This window comes from Anguilla anguilla, chromosome 9 (genome assembly GCF_013347855.1).
Source record: "Anguilla anguilla isolate fAngAng1 chromosome 9, fAngAng1.pri, whole genome shotgun sequence".
Lineage (NCBI taxonomy): Eukaryota > Metazoa > Chordata > Actinopteri > Anguilliformes > Anguillidae > Anguilla > Anguilla anguilla.
In genome coordinates this window covers 36,347,936-36,364,387 of record NC_049209.1, presented here as the reverse complement: position 1 = coordinate 36,364,387, position 16,452 = coordinate 36,347,936, and the positions used below count along the sequence as shown (strand labels likewise).

The window sequence follows — 16,452 nt, the reverse complement described above, 5'->3', positions numbered from 1 at the left end:
GTATCGCTTGTAGGGCAACCTGAAAATAAGATATCCAGACTCTGATGATGTTGATAGGTCACAGACATCAGGAAGTCATGGTATGCAAATGATATGCAACCAAATACATAACATGACTCTTTTATTTGACATTATGTTAATTTGTCTACTGTATAAGTGAATTTCCCTGTTTCTAGCTTTTCCTCAAACAGTTCGCTGCGGCTAAAAGTAAACGAGCAAATGGTGGCACAGGAGGTCTCAGGAGTGCATTTGTTTAATTCTTGCTAATTTTCTGACCAATGATTTGTTGTTAAGACCATTAAAAGCTTAATATTTAGCCATTTTGGGCTTGACCCATTTCTTTGCCCAGGATTGTAATGTGAGAAGCTTTAAAGCCTCCTTTATTATGATCTGTGATCACAGGAAATAATGGCAGAAATTGTTTAAGCTCTACAAACATTTGAATATTGTATGTTTTACTGCAGAAAACCAGCTACAACTGCGCACTGCAGTAGCTTAGCACAAGCTCAACAAACTGATGAAATCTCAGTCAAATAGAATCAACATTTTACCAGGATACGGCTATTGTGAGGCCATACGTAATTTAGTAGCTGTGAAGGGTAACAAAAACTTTCATATTTTTCTAAATTTCTCTCATTTAGGATATAGTCAATATTTTTTCATTCATTTTTTCCATAATATATAAATCATACCATGCCTGTTGTATTGAGAAGATACTAGTATAACCTAAGAGGGTTTCCCACTAGATGCAAACCTCTGGTAAGCCTGAAGAACAGAACGGCCAGGTTAGAGTCTACTAGCACAAAAAAAGACTAAGTTCTGGAATAAAGTGTTATGGAGAGATGAGACGAGTATTACCCTGTACCGAAGGGATGGAAGGAGGAAAGTGTGAAGAAAGAAAGGAACTGCTCATGATCCAAAGCAACCCCCTCATCTGTGAATCACGGTGGAGGTAGTGTTATGGCTTGGGCATACATGTATGGCTGCTGTTGGAACTGGCTCATTTGTCTTCATTGATGTAGTGAATGTAGCAGGATAAATTCTGAAGTGTACAGAAGCAACTTATCTGCTCAGATTCAACAAAAATTCTCAAAACTCATTGGACAGCTCTTACAGCAGGACAGTGACCCCAAACATCCTGCTTAAGCAACAAAGGTGTTTTGTAGGGCCCAAAGTAGAATGTTTTTGATTGGCCAAGTCAGCCACCCACCCTGAATCCAACTGAACATGTGTTTCACTTGCTGAAGATAAGTCTGAAGGCAAAACCATCTAGAAGCAGACAGAAACTGAAGGTAGCTGCAATACAGGCCTGGCAGAGCATTACCAGGAAAGATACCCAGTGTCTGATGATGTTAATGGGCCACAGCCTTGAGGTAGCCACCAAATACAAAGGATTTGCAACCAAGTACTAAATGTATCTTCATTTGTCCCTAAAATGGGTGATACTATGTATAAAAGGGCTAGTTCCTACACTTATCACCCAATAAGAATGTAAATACCCTAAAATGCATTGTTTCATTTCAAATCCTATGTGCTGAAGTACAAAGCCAAAAGAAAAATTGTCTTACTGTCCTAATACTTTTGATTTAACTTTTAAATCTTTGTGCAAGAGAATAATCCCAAACACACCTCAAAATCAAATAAATTCTTTCCTGACAACAAAATGAATGCCATTTAAGTATCCAAACTTCAATCAAAAAACTGTTTTGGTTTGAATTGAAGAGGACAGTCCACAGGCACAGTCTGGAAGATAGAAATAATCTTGAAAGATTATTTATGAAGGAAAGGTAATGTACCCCACCCCCCAGTATGTACAAGAATCTCATAAAACACTAGATGACAACTTAGTAGGTTTATCCTTGAGAAGGGAGGCTGCACAAAGAACTGAAAATAGGGGTGGCAATAATTTTGACGCCTGTCTTTTTGAGAAAGAATTTTTTTACTTGTTAAAAAAATTTTCAAGGGCACCCATAGTTTTTTAGGACATTGTATGTTATTTATTTATTTATTTATTTATTTCATATGGTGCCTCGCAGATCAAATTTCCTGACTTAGGACATGAAACACAGGACATTTTCAAAGAAATGCACCTTTTCATATCAAATTGATTTCTGGGCACAACTGTTCCAAAGAACTTATACACTATATGACTAAAAGTATCTGAACAGTTTTTCATGGTTTGGGCTAGGTCCCTTGGTTCCAGAGAAGTCAAATTGTAGTGCTAAAGCATACAATCACATTCCAGATGATTCTGCTTGGGGAAGGCCTTTCCCTGTTTCAGCCTGACAATGCCTCCGTATAATTGCACATTGTACCATTGCATTGTATCATTGCACGTCCATATAAAAATGGTTTTGTTGAGAACGGTGTAGAAGAACTTCACTGGCCTGCACAGAGCCCTGACTTCAACCCCATCCAACGCCTTTGGATCATTTGAAAAGCCAACTGCGAGCCAGGCCTCATTGACAAATCAGTGCCCGTCCTCACCAATTCTTTTTTGGCTGAATGAAAGTAAATCCCTGCAGCAATGCTCTGGCATGTTGCATAAAGCCTTCCCAGAAGAATGGAGGGTGTTATAGCAGCCAACCAACTCTGTTTTAATGCCCATAATTTTGGATGAGATGTTGGATGTCAGGTGTCCAAATTCTTTTTGTATGTTTGTTGATTTAATGATTGTGGAAATTATGTAATTATCTGACCTAGCAAACTACACTGGCAAGGACTACTGTAATTTTCCCGTATTGAAGAGTAATTTATTAATCACATTCTATCCATGAAATTCATAAATAAGCTTTTTCTACTTGGGCAGAATCAGTGACCTATATTATGTGGGTCTCATATTACACAAAAACATTTTAGGGTTCCATAACCCCCCCCCCCCACCCCCATTCTCTGTTATTGTAACGCTAGTAGACACCGGGAAAAAACAGTACGCCGCTCACGCACAAGTGAGTTGAAGAGCGAGCCTGTTGCGTTAGCTCCCCCTACCCTCTCTCGTGGACCAGCCACTGATGGGTGATGGAAAACGCATCACTAACTATGCGCCGCTTGTGATTTTTTCCCAGGAATGTCGCCACAGACACCCAGTTCTTTAATCATAAATTATTATAATAATAAGGCTCAATCACCATTGTGTTACCTAATTCGGCGATAGATAGTGACTTAACAGACATTTATTTTAATGAAAATCTTTGAGATTATTACTTTAAATCAAAGATTTAATAGATAACCTTGATTGATGTAGTTCTTGGATAGACTACTGTATTTTACATTACAGGCATTTAGCAGACGCTCTTATCCAGAGCGACTTACACAACTTTTACATAGCATTTTACATCGTATCCATTTATACAGCTGGATATATACTGAAGCAATGCAGGTTAAGTACCTTGCTCAAGGGTACAACGGCAGTGTCCTTACCCGGGAATCGAACCTGCGACCTTTTGGTTACGAGTCATTATATTATCTATATTTGCGATTAAATACGGAGTAAATATATAAATACAATATTACCATTTGTTTTACAAATCACCCCTGGGACTGAAGCAAACCTCTGAACTCATTACACTGGCTTCCTGGCTACCTAAAAATAAAACATTCAAACTATTGGTTTTTCATGTGTAAAACCAAATAAAATACACCCACTTTAGACAGTTGTGCTTTCAGCATATTAACTGAGTTTAATGTTAGCTAACTTGCTAACAAGAAGACAGACCGCGTGCATAACATTAATACAGATACTGACGCCTCTGAAAATAAACTCCAAAATCTACATTGCAATTTGGTTCTGTAGGTAACGTTATACCAGTCGTATAGAAATTGGCACAAGCTAATTCACATTTACTGCTGTACCTGAACTGATTATCGACTTTTTTTTACTAGGCTGCTGTAGCTACCCTGCAATGCCACATTTCTAAATTAATGTTAGCTAGCCCTATAGGTCCTTGACTGACATACAAACAACTAGTAGGTCTATTGTGTACAACAGCCCATTGAAAACACTTCCATTTAAAAATGTGACATATGCGTTCATTTATTGTCATTCATGGGTAAGGAAGAATTATTGAATCCATGCCTATGTGTTTATTTCAGAATGTAGGCTATGTGTGATTGCATGAATTTATGTGTATGCATGCCAGTCATGGCCTACATTTTAAAATGAATTACCATCATCACTGAATCTGTTGAATCTTTGATGTAATTTAATTTGATCATTAATATTTAAAATTTTTATTATAAACAGAAGTTCCAAAAGTATGGTCGGATATTCTAGATAACTAATTTTATGAAACTGATTTCCAAAGCCGCGTTTCCACCGCAGGAACTTTACCCCGGAACTAGGAACCTTTTGAGGAACTCAGTGTGTTTCCATCGCAGGAACTAGGGTCTAAATTTAGTTCCGGGGGCTTTATTTTACCCCCAAAAAAGTTCCTGCTCGGGGGTAGTACTTTCCAAAAGTACCGGAACCTTTGGGGTGGGGCACAAGCGCTGAAAATTTCTGATTGGCCGACTACTTGCAGTGTTTTATTTCTAACCGGCATGTAGCCTAGTTTTGGTTATAGCCTGCCAACGTCTTGGAATTATAACATGTGCTCTTCTGTTCTTTTCTTGCTTTAGTATTCGTTTTATAAAATGCTAAGCATTCATGCTGGGACAGCATATTACGTACCAACACATTCAAACGGATTAATTCGGTTGCTGAATATTTTCTTCCGGATTTTCTTTGTTAGCCTATTGTAATTGACTCAAAACGTTTGATACAGTTATGTGAGGTATGCGGTAGTTCTGTGTAATTCACATTGGTGATACAGTAAAAGCAAACTGGAAATCACCTTCCGCACTTTTTGTCAGGGTAAAATAAAAGGTAATTCTAGTAATCGTCCCTTTAGCTTTTTCAGACTGCCGTAATTTTACTCTGCCATTCTTCAATTCCACAAAAAGACCAGGAAGACTATGGACTAATTTATGGTGCATGGTTTGCATCTGGAGGGCACACTTCGCTGCTCGGCTAGCAGTAACTTCGAAGGAAAGCAAACGGTGGCTGTACCACTGCTAATTTAAATTTTCACGCAAGTCCGAGTTTTCGTTCTATTCTTGTCATTTTGCGATTAGCCTATATGGAATTGACGATGAGAAAGTAATCAAACAGCAAATTGTTTACAACGTGTGCATGTTTTCTGCGGTTGTTGCCAGTTATATTGGAAATGTGAATGCATTCTGTCGCCTCGGCTGTCAAGACATGAAAGTGAATGTTCGCATAAAAACATAATGAATGTGTTTGAGAGGATATATAAAACAGTTACAATCTGACTATTGGCCTGTTATATCCTATTTGTTGCATAACAATGGTCCAAGTTCAACTACCAACAACAGTTTTGCTTGACAACGGTAAAATATGCCCAAACGGCTGCAGAAGAATATTTAAATTCCAGGTGATTAAATCGATAAAAATCTATAAATACAAAAGTAACCATATATAGTCATTGTTGGTAACCCGTTGTATGTAAGTGGAATAAACCCCTCCGGGCTGTCCCGGTTATTAGAAAATAATGTAGGCTACTTCGGTGGTAGTATGGGGTTACAGAAGAAATCATAGGACAGATGGACCGACGACAACGTCGCTTTTTCATACGTCAGTGGGCTAATTTGCCTAATCTTCGCGGCACTTTAGACCGCGGTGGAAATGCAGACAACCATGGGCTGAAGGAACCTTTTAGTTCCTTGAAAAGTAGTTCCTGGGACTAAAAGTTCCGGGTACTTTTGGTGGAAACGCGGCTCAATTGTGTGCTTAAACTTCTAGGAGTTATTTCCCAACATGGTGCATCTGTGAGATGAAATTAATTGGTTGCTAAATTATTTAGTAATGCAATGCACCTTTTGTGTGCATTTAAATAAACAAACGGTGTAATTTGTGGAGTTTGATTCTGAGTGCACCTTTGGAAAAGAAATGCAAAGGAACTATTTTTGGTTTCATTTGTGATTTAAGGGGAAGTACCACAGGTGAATAGAAAAACAAATTCTCCCAATTGTTAGGAACATATGCAAATTATCTTGAATAATAATTTTTTTTTTTTTAAGTGTTAAAACACTTTTTTCTCAGTGGGTTAAGTCAGAGTTCATTTTTTCAATGTGATGAATAATTCAATAGCTGATAATTTTTTTAGGGTTTTTCTAAATTTTGTTTTATTAATGAACTATTAAAAAACCATAAGTACATGCTAAAAAAATATATATATTTTTCCTCATAAAATACCCCATGAAATAGAAATGACTATACTTTTGTAAATTGACAGCTATTTGGATAAGAAGCATCATGTTAAATTTGGAAGCTATATCTATAAATTGAAACATAAATTCATGAGAATTCATCTAGAACATTCTTTCCTAAAAACAACTTGAAAAACATGTGTAGCTAAAATGAACTGTTAACTTATTAAATAATATTCATTTTATTTAGGGTTTCAGCACAAAAACAGTAGCATTAGCCAATCTGTGGCTTGGTCCATAGTTGACCTAATTTAGGTTTATTCAAGAAGTCACTTCAATGTAGGCCAAGTCAACTACTAAGGCCTGCTTGCTCAGTATACCCAAAGTAAAAAAGTATCTCATAAAAAACACGTTTTCAATGTACAAAAATGGCAAGTTACTCAAAAGTATTGATATCAAAATGACGCCAACTTACGGTACTACAAACAATATAGGCTATCTTGCCTCACCAAAATTACATAAGATGTATTTCAAAGCAATGCTACCCAATATTTCCTGAATTCTTTCAAGTCACTTGGCCCTGTGTGTATAAGCATGCACTACATGGACAGGCCAAACATATGTCTGGATGGCTCTCTCACAGTCAAGATTGAGTGTATATGTCCAATTTGTATTTCGCTGCCCAGCCTTTCTGTTGCGTGAATGATAGTATGTTTCTTGGTATAAGTGTGTGTTCGTAAATGTGAATGTAACATGCTGCGAGGGAAATGTCCCCATGGTGACAAGTTCTCTATGTATGTATGTACAATATGTATTTTACATGCAGTATTTATTGTACGTAGCAAATATACAATAACTTGTACATGTACTCAAATTCAGTTCAGAAGCAAGTATAAACATGTTTTCTGGAGAAAGATGCTTCCTGTAGTTACTCAGCACAGGCGAGTAAGCACAGAAGAGCTTCCGTTGAATCTATATGGCTTTGCAACATAGTAGCCGGTTAATAATTGAACGTGCAGACGGTACGTCATAATGCAGTGTATACGTTCGGTGAACGGCGGGTAGATATGGTGCAAAAGCAATAATTGAGAAGTAGTAGACAATTATTAGTGATGGTAAAAGCAGGTTGAAGAAACACGTTCCTAGCTGGGCTTGAACCTAGACTGACTGTAACCTTGCCCACTAGGCCAAAGGGGTACTAGCTGTTTAAATTGGAAATGTTTCAGAGTAAAAAGGTATGGTTATTTTGTGTGTGTATGCGAGTTTTTGATTGGGTCGTGTAGGTGAAGATTTGGCTGGTGTCGGTAAAATGTCCAATGGGGAGACATGTTGTTAGGGGGATAGGCGGCTGGAAAAATAAGAATGAGAAGAAGAAGAAGAAGAAGAAGAAGAAAACGCAAAATCCCCTTAGTTTAGGGCTTTATTGTGTGGACACGTGAAGTTGTTTATGAAATCTGTCTGTTGAAATGGGGTGAGAATGTACAGAATTTAATGTTTTTAAGGGCTGAGTGTCTGTGGCTGTTGTGGTTATTTCTGTGGGGAACCCTGAAAAGTGCCAAACTCTCGGTGCTGTATAGGTATGGGGCATGCCCCCGCCAAGGCGTAACTTGGCGGGATGGCATACCTGCCATCCCAATAACTAAAGAATTGAAGAAGCAGCGTTTTATTTTTATGCTCCAAGACTGTGGAACACTCTACCATTAGAAATCAGACCAGCAAGCTCTATGAACAGTTTTAAAACACAACTAAAGACCCATCTTTTTACCTTGGCTTTTACTTACCTTGTACAATTTTGATAACAGGCAGACTATTTTTAACTGTTTTTTATATTTGTTGTCATAAAGTCAAAACTTCATACACAGCTACTGGAGACATGCTGCAGACCTTGAGTTAACTAGAAGTCTTTGGTTGGTGATGATGTGGGATGTCGTGCAACAAACCTGCTCTTTAAACAGTTTTGCCTTCTAAAATACAACATATTGATATGTTCCATTAGGAAACTTCCATAAGTGTCAGGTTTGTAATGTTGTCCCCCATTATAGTTTTATCCAGGCTCTTTGTATTGCCAATGTGTCCTCAAGTATTTGCAATTATTTGACTAGAAAACAGCTACAATATTTATATAGGTTGTGTTCAGTGAACCAGAAAATAAATAAATCAATCAATATATAGAATGCCTCTACCACTCTGTAGGAAGTGTAACCCGTGAATATTCATATTTCAAGTTCTATTTTTGTTCATCCTTGTCGGAAAGGCCACCTTGTTTTGAATAGCATCACTTGTAGGTCGCATGAAAAGTAGGTCTGGAAGTCTTTTGGGTATGAAAGAGGTTCAACCCCAGGGGTCAGGGGGGTGCAGAGGATGAGTAGGGAAAGCTGAGGAAGGGCAATTTGAGAGCCTCCATGTGGAACAAAACATTCACACATGCCCAGAGGAGCTTGGTTCTTTTTTAGTTTTCATAGAGCTCTTCATCTTTGAACCTTAGAACAGCACAATGACACAGCAGAACAACCTAGTGCCTCTGGCTAGTGTCTACTATGGTGTTTACAGGCTCTTGTTTTCAAGGAAATCAGAGACGTTGCCATGCCATGTTCACACCAATATATCCTTTTCACATCAAAAGCTTAAGGTCTTATTGAAGAGTGGGTGTTTGTATTTGAGTACAGACTGAAAAAGGATGGAAATGAGTACACATTTTGTGTGTAAGGGCATTATGTTTTAGCCTAAGTTTAGCTGCCTCCGCTCATGTCAGTTTCCAATCCTTGGCCTAAACTGCAATACTGATAGAACAATCACAATAAAATTCACGTGCATAAATTTGGGTCTGACCCTATTGAACAAAAGCAAAGAAAATAATTGTCCATTTACCTTTAAAAAATAAAACCCTGCATTATTCAATGAGTTTTAAATTTAGATTTGAGTGCTATTGCATTTTTATGGATTGAAAGACTTGAGAGCAGTTGCCCTATTTTAGACCCTTATGCTATCAAATCAATATTCAATGCACTGTGAAAAAGGAACTGTGGCTCTGAGGATCAATAAGAGCAGTACCAACTCTTAAGGAGTAGGGCCATGCACTATCCCGAAGAGACTGCAGCACTTCACTTTAAAGGCTGCCCTAGTATTGTAGTACTGAGGTTTTTTGTTGTTGTTATTGTTCTGGTTCAGCCCTTGAAAAGTCGTTCAGCCAGTCTTGTTTGCTCAACCCTTCATTTGTCTGCATATTTTAATGCTGCATTGCAACGATCGTAACCTGTAGTGTCTACATGGTTGTGAATTTATGGGGCAAAGAAAGCCACGTATCTTATTACAAGGCAGCCTTGTAAAGGCATGAACGAAAAGATGAATGTCTTTGCTGTGTCATTAGCACAATTCCAATTCAATTCAATTCAATTTTTTTTATTTGTATAGCGCTTTTAACAAAGGAGCTTTGTCACAAAGCAGCTTTACAGAGAACCGGCCCCCAAAGAGTAAGCCTAGGGCAACAGTGGCAAGGAAAAACTCCCTGACTGATAGCAGGAAGAAACCTTGGGCAGAACCGGACTCAGAGGGGGATCCCATCTGCCGTGGGCAGGCACCGTCCATCATCTTTTTCCTGAGAAAGTCACAGCTCTGTTGCTAGATGTATGGCTATCACAGCACATGAGTATAGATATCTTAAGCTTTATAATCAACTCTCATTTGATGATTCATAATTGAATTTATGGGGGTAAAAATTAAGATCTAAAATAATGTAAAATATGTTCATTTGTTCAAAATGTCATTTTTTATTCAGCACTTCTTTTAAAGAACAAAGATTTTGAGATCTTGAGAGCTATCATGATGAGCCGCGTTTCCACCCGAAGTACCCGGAACTTTTAGTCCCAGGAACTACTTTTCAAGGAACTAAAAGGTTCCTGCAGCCCATTGCTGTCTGCGTTTCCACCGCGGTCTAAAGTCCCGCGAAGATTAGGCAAATTAGCCCACTGACATATGAAAAAGCGACGTCGCCATCGGTCTACTGTCATATGATTTCTTCTGTAACCCCATACTACCACCGAAGTAGCCTACATTATTTTCTAATAACCGGGAGGGGTTTATTCCACTTATACAAGGAGTTACCAACAATGACTATATATGGTTACTTTAGTGATTTATTGATTTTTATCGACTTAATCTCCTGAAATTGAAATATTCTTCCGCGGCAGTTTGGGCATATTTTACCGTTGTCAAGCAAAACTCTCGTTGGTAGTTCGACTTGGACCATTGTTATGCAACAAATAGGATATAACAGGCAAAAAGTCAGATTGTAACTGTTTTATATATCCTCTCAAACACATTCATTATGTTTTTATGCGAACATTCACTTTCATGTCTTGACATCCGAGGCGACAGAATGCATTCACATTCCACAAATAAATGGTAACAACAGCAGAAAACATGCACACGTCGTAAACAATTTGCTGTTGAATTGATTACTTCGACTCTCATAGTCAATTCCATATAGGCTAATCGCAAAATGACAAGAATAAATAGAATTAAAACTCGGACTTGCATGAAAATTTAAATAAATATTGCAGTGGTATAGCCACCGTTTGCTTTCCTTCAAAGTTACTGCTAACGGAGCAGCGAGGTGTGCCCTCCAGATGCAATCCATGCACCATAAATTAGTCCATAGTCTTCTTGGTCTTTTTGTGGAATTGAAGAATCGCAGAGTAAAATTATGGCAGTCTGAAAAAGCCAAAGGGACGATTACTAGAATTAACCTGTTATTTCATCCTGACAAAAAGTGCAGAGGGTAATTTCCAGTTTGCTTTTACTGTATCACCAATGTAAATTGCGCAGAACTACCGCATACCTCACATAACTGTATCAAACGTTTTGAGTCAATTATAACGGGCTAACAAAGAAAATCCAGAAGAAAATATTCAGCAACTGAATTAAACCGTTTGAATGTTTTGGTACGTAATATGCTGTCCCAGCACGAATGCTTAACATTCTATAAAACGAATACTAAAGCAAGAAAAGAACAGAAGAGCACACGTTATAATCCTCAATCTTTTGATTTCTCATCTGTTCCAAGACGTTGGCTGGCTATAACCAAAAGTAGGCTACTGTGCCGCATAACATACAAGTTTGAATTCAAGTTATTATTATGAAAATAAATCGGTTTGCGGCTGCAGACTTTTGAAATAAAATACTGCGAGTAGTTGACCAATCAGAAATATTCAATAAATTCATTAATTTAGACCCTGGTCCCTGCGGTGGAAACGCACTGAGTTCCTCAAAAGGTTCCTAGTTCCTGGGGAAAGTTCCTGCAGTGGAAACGCGGCTATGGACTGTCATGGCTGTAAGGCATTGAATATTGCCCTGCCCCTGGATGTGTTTATACAACCATTGCTATCCTGCAGACACTAATGATAGTTCATGGTATATTTGAGATTTACCTTTCCAGATATCAGATCCACGCTGTCACACTCAGATACTGACCAGCAGTAGTAGTAGTCTCAATGTCCCAGTAAGAAAATGGCCATTTTTCATGCAAAACACACCATTTGCATCCATTATTTGTTATGCTAATGAAAATCTAGGCTTTTCAGTTGCACCTGAATTATAACAATTGCCAAAGTAGTTAGCATAGCAGGATCAAAGGGTGTCCTAGAAACAGCGGGTGCAAGCTCTCCTCATTAATCCGCATTGTTTTTGCCCACATTTACCATCCTCCCAAAACAATGGCTTTCTTTAATTATAATAATATAAAAACTAAAATGAGAAAAATATAGAAAATGTATTTCATGACTAAGAAATTCAAAGAAAATAGTGCAGACTGAAATCTAATATGACTCATTACATTACATTTATTTGGCAGATGCTTTTATCCAAAGCGGCATACAATATGTGCATACCAAAGATCACTGGAACAATTACAAAACACAGGTACGATAATGTACAATACTCATGTAACAGTTATTGATAGCCATGAACACATTTAGTCCCGTTCACTCAGCAAGCATAGGCTATGTCAGGAAGTTATGGCAAGAGTGCAAAAATATATTCAGTTATTTTTCTTATATCCATACATATAAAACAAATCATTAGTTTCAAGTTTTATTGATCAAATACACATGGCGTACATTGCAGTGAGATTCATTGTGTCCATATGCATCTCTCTCAATTCACAAGAGTAAACACAATAAAATAAAAACAATAAGATTTTAGCAGGTATTTACAATTAAGTGATAATGCTAGTAATAAATAGTAAAATGTAATAATAATAAGTAAAGATAAAAATAACTAAAGCATTGCACATCACACTTGGATTGGCAGTATAAAGTGATCACGTGACAGTGCTAAAGTGACACAGTGATACAGTGGGGTGTGAGGAGGTAGGAGGGGAAGGGGTGGGAAGGGGCAGTTCAGTTGTTGGTGGAGCTGGGCAGTGGTTAGGTGTCTCAGCTCAGCATATGAATGGCTTGGGGGTAGAAGCTGTCCTTGAGGTGGTTGGTCTTCACTGCTATGCTGACATAGCCAGGCTTTCTCTTGAACATCTTCTTGATGAACAGGCCATGGCTCGGGTGACTGGAGTCGGCGATGATCTTGTTGGCCTTCGTCGTGCACCTCGCTGTGTACAGGCCCCTCAGGTTAGGCAGTGCACCGCCTGTGGCCTGCTGGGCTGTCCGCACCACCCTCTGCAGCCTCTGCCGGTCACGTTCTGTGCAGTTGCTGTACCAGGCAGTGATGCAGCTGGTCAGGACACTTTCCGTGGTGCACCTGTAGAAGTTCCTGAGGATTAGTGGGGGCAGGCCGAACTTCCTCAGCCATCTGAGGTGGAAAAGGCGCTGCTGGGATTTCTTCACCAGCGTGTTCACGTGCCGAGACCACTTCAGATCCTCTGAGATGTGGACTCCGAGGAATCAGAAGCTGCTGACCCGTTCAACAGCGGCGCCATTGATGGTAATGGGCACGTGCACACCCCTTTTCCTGAAGTCCAGGATCAGATCTTTTGTTTTCTCAATGTTGAGCTGAAGGTTGTTCCCTTGGCACCACCTTGAGAGCGCCATCACCTTGTCTGCATAGGCCGCGGTGTCGTCGTTGGTAATCAGGCCCAACACCATTGTGTCATCTGCAAACTTAATGATAGCGTTGGAGCTGTGCTTGGCTGTGCAGTCGCTGGTGTAGATGGAGTATAGGAGTGGGCTGAGCATGCATCCTTGCGGGGTGCCCGTGTTGAGGGTCAGGTAAAGCCGTATGAAAGACGTATGAAAAAGAGACGTTGTCGTCGGTCCATCTGTCCTATGATTTCTTCTGTAACCCCATACTACCACCGAAGTAGCCTACATTATTTTCTAATAACCAGGACAGCCCGGAGGGGTTTATTCCACTTATATACAACGGGTTACCAACAATGACTATATATGGTTACTTTTGTATTTATTGATTTTTATCGATTTAATCACGTGGAATTGAAATATTCTTCTGCAGCCATTTGGGCATATTTTACCGTTGTCAAGCAAAACTGTCATTGGTAGTTGAACTTGGACCGTTGTTATGCAACAAATAGGATATAACAGGCCAATAGTCAGATTGTAACTGTTTTATATATCCTCTCAAACACATTCATTATGTTTTTATGTGAACATTCATTTTCATGTCTTGACATCCGAGGCGACAGAATGCATTCACATTTCCAATATAACTGGCAACAACAGCAGAAAACATGCACACGTTGTAAACATTTTGCTGTTTGATTACTTTCTCATCGTCAATTCCATATAGGCTAATCGCAAAATGACAAGAATAGAACGAAAACTCGGACTTGCGTAAAAATTTAAATTAGCAGTGGTACAGCCACCGTTTGCTTTCCTTCGAAGTTACTGCTAGCTGAGCAGCGAAGTGTGCCCTCCAGATGCGAACCATGCACCATAAATTAGTCCATAGTCTTCCTGGTCTTTTTGTGGAATTGAGGAAAGGCAGAGTAAAATTACGGCAGTCTGAAAAAGCTAAAGGGACGATTACTAGAATTAACCTGTTATTTTACCCTGACAAAAAGTGCGGAAGGTGATAACCAATTTGCTTTTACTGTATCACCAATGAACTGCCGCATACCTCACATAACTGTATCAAACGTTTTGAGTCAATTACAACGGGCTAACAAAGAAAATCCGGAAGAAAATATTCAGCAACCGAATTAATCTGTTTGAATGTTTTGGTACGTAATATGCTGTCCCAGCACGAATGCTTAGCATTTTATAAAACGAATACTTCAGCAAGAAAAGAACAGAAGAGCACACGTTATAATTCCAAGACGTTGGCAGGCTATAACCAAAACTAGGCTACTACGCCGCATAACATACAAGTTTGATTTGAAGTTATTATGAAAATAAATCGGTTTGCCGCTGCAGATTTTTAAACATGGCGGTTGAAATAAAACACTGCAAGTAGTCGACTAATCAGAAATTTTCAGCGCTTGCGCCCCACCCCAAAGGTTCCGGTACTTTTGGAAAGTACTACCCCCCGAGCAGGAACTTTTTTGGGGGTAAAATAAAGCCCCCGGAACTAAATTTAGACCCTAGTTCTTGCGGTGGAAACGCACTGAGTTCCTCAAAAGGTTCCTAGTTCCGGGGTAAAGTTCCTGCAGTGGAAACGCGGCTTAAGATGAGGTGTAAGTGCCCACCCTTTGCAAATTGCAGGGGGTCCTGTGTGGCTGGTAGCAGTATAATCAACTATTATAATTGTTGGACAATTGAGGCTAATCAAATGGTCACTGCAGTAGTTTGGTATTACACTGCATGGTATAATGTCAATTACACCTCACCCAAACTAGCATTCATTGACCCTATTGAACTTTAGAGTTCTTTGATAATTTAAGATCAACAGTCTTCAAATTCTTTGAATTCTTTAGTTTCCTCAACGTCGTGTGCTACATCAATGTGGAGTGTTGTTTCTGGAGGGGGGGGTGAAGTGTTTGTATTTTCCCATTAGGTCATCTGAAATTTGATGGGAAGGGCCCTTGGGGGATGCTGGACTACTGTCTTGACTCCCAGCAGATGTGTGGCATGTAACCATCTGTGAGTGCAACAGCAAAAAGGCCCACTTAATTTGGCCCAGAGGTCTTGCAGGAAGCTGAAACAGGGCTATGGTTTCATGTTGAAATCCCATCTGCGGTCACTCTTTGATTCAATGCAAAGTGAGAAGGGCTGCCCCCTGTAAAGACAGTCCACAAATCAGATTCTTAATCCCAAAAGGATGCCTGGGGGGCTGGATTGCAGTGTGATCTATCTGAACAATTGGAAGCGTACATTACATGCAGTATGTCAAGGAAAAGGGGAAAAAAAGCACTTGGGCTGCTAATGCATCCACATAATGGAATGGCTCGCAGGGGCAATAGACGTATCATGTTCCTTCTCAAAGAGATTATCACATATCACATTTTCCTCAGAAGGTTCATGTCGGACGACACATCACGGAATTGTTCAAACCTGACTGGAATGACTTTGCAAGAAGGCCTCATTAACCTTAAATGTATTCAAATTATCCGCCAGCTTGGTTCTAGTGTTAAAGTGAAAGAATTAGTACATGCCAGACAAAATGTCGTCTTTTAGACCTTAAAATGGAACCTAGATTGCCACCCCTGCGCTTTCCTAGGATGTGGATATTTAAGAAATGTGCATACCACACTTTATAGCAGAAAAAGGTTTGAAGTACAGACTGTAGGGAAAATAACCTTCATGCAGAGAGGCAAAGTTATTTGTAATTACAGTGCATGAAGAGTTTAATCAGTACTTACAAATTTAATTATCCAGCAAAACAAAATGGCTGCATCAACAGCCAAGACTCACCTACAATTTGATTGTATGGCCCTATGTAGCTTGGAGTGAAAACATGTTGCTAGCTCAGAGTTTGAGTGTAAGTATGATAAATTTGCTTTGTAAATGTTATACATTATTTAGTTCTGCAGAAGAATGATTTTGGGTGGCCAGAAAAAAAGTTCTATTATTTTTACGTGGTGTAAAATAACCAATAATAAAAGCTGAGTATTTGCACTTTAACCACATGTGAATTGTTTTATTACAAATCTAAAATTGAACCAAATCAAGAAAAAATATCTTTGTCCCAAACATTATGGAGCTTTCTATATACATATTTTTATTGTGCAAGAACTAACAATGAAACAGCAGTCAATTCTGCTCCCCTAAAATGGGGGACTATGTATACAAAGGGCTGTAATTTCTACATGGATCACCCAATGTGGATGTAAACACCCTC

The 16,452-nt window shown here is 39.0% G+C and overlaps 1 protein-coding gene across 1 annotated transcript in view; it reads left to right on the top strand.

Moving 5' to 3' along the window:
* The window catches only part of tmem132e (transmembrane protein 132E), a 517,422-nt gene that overhangs the window by 406,882 nt on the left and 94,088 nt on the right, over positions 1 to 16,452 (top strand). The window lies entirely within an intron of this gene.